Genomic DNA, 1,494 nt, shown 5'->3' on the forward strand with positions numbered 1-1,494 from the left:
CACTCACAGAGCAGACGCAGCCAAGTGAGCACAGAGCAGCTCAGCCACTTCAATCCATGACATCTTCAATCGCCACTGCAAAACAATAGCATACACTTGAATCCCAACTTTTAGTTTCCCCATTTTTTAATTTTTACAACAAGCATGATAGTAGATGGGCTACAACTGCACAAAATTGCAACAGGAGAGTTTTGACAAGCAGTTAATTGCCTCCATATGAACTAACTTCTGAAGATGACTATGACCTGTATGAACCTTCACAAACAATAAGCAACACAGATCACACAAAATACAATAAAGTGACATGACGAGAATTAAAAGTATGAATGAGGGTGAAACAGAAAACATAATAAAATAATACAATGTAGAACTAGTCAAAGTATAGAAAGTCAGGAGCAATTACAACATTTTAAGTAGTAAATAGAGGAGTAGTTTCTACAGAAGAGGTGATCAATATTATACCAAATTTAAAACCAGAGGAGCAGTCCGAGAGCACAATCCTCAAACAAATAAACTTATCTGATTCTGGATCAATGTATGCATCACCATCAAAATATAATAATTTCCTCCTTGGGCAATAACCTACATCCCAGATAATTATTTCTACATTTTGAGCTGTGGTTCTCACAGAGACAGACTAACTTAATTATTCTAAACCAGACTTGACTTTTCAGACGACTTTCTGTGTCGATCTGTATTCAGGCACCAACAATGACGCGAATTTCTCTCGCTCTTTGTCTGATGAGTAATGATTCTACAATGAAAAGAAAACACAACCTGGGGAGGAAATTGACAAATGCTGTAAATCAGTACTTCTTTTTTCTTTTCTTTTTTTCATTTTTATACCTGATTCTGCAACAATTCAAGGATTCCCATATGGGGCTGTGTACATAAAATGTGCCATTGACATCACTCAGCCCTCCCAGCCTGGCAGTTTATGTAATATTCATCCTTTGTTTTTGACTGTTTATGTCTGAATGAAATATGCATTGTGCTCTAGTGGGAGTGTTTAATTACCACTTTGACACACTGCTGAAGGCAGCATGAACACAACTCTGGCTTTGTGTCAGAAAGTATCTCCGTTAATTTAAGCTATGCTGAGTATTTCATTTTAATTCAACTCATGTGGCCATGACATTCTGTTACACAGACTGGCACAGATAGTGGGTTGGCGTCTTGCTGTCACGGTAATTGTTCTTGGAGAGTTGGTCATTTGGACCCCCAATGTTGTGCTTGGTTGTGCTTACAGTGTATATTTGCATTCATAGGTTCCTCTTTTTTCCAAAAGTGAGGCAGAACAAGAATGGCTGGCATACAGAAAGAGAAATATGGTCTAAAATTTAAGAGATGTGTAGATTGTTGTTGAACCTAGCAGAGCATCACCAGAGACATTAGTGACTCCAAAAATATGTTTAAATTAAAGTGGCACTACAGTTTCTACATATTTTCCCCTCTAAAAAGTTGAAAAGTAATGTGGATATATCAATTTATATT

Source organism: Solea solea, chromosome 8 (assembly GCF_958295425.1).
Source record: "Solea solea chromosome 8, fSolSol10.1, whole genome shotgun sequence".
NCBI lineage: Eukaryota > Metazoa > Chordata > Actinopteri > Pleuronectiformes > Soleidae > Solea > Solea solea.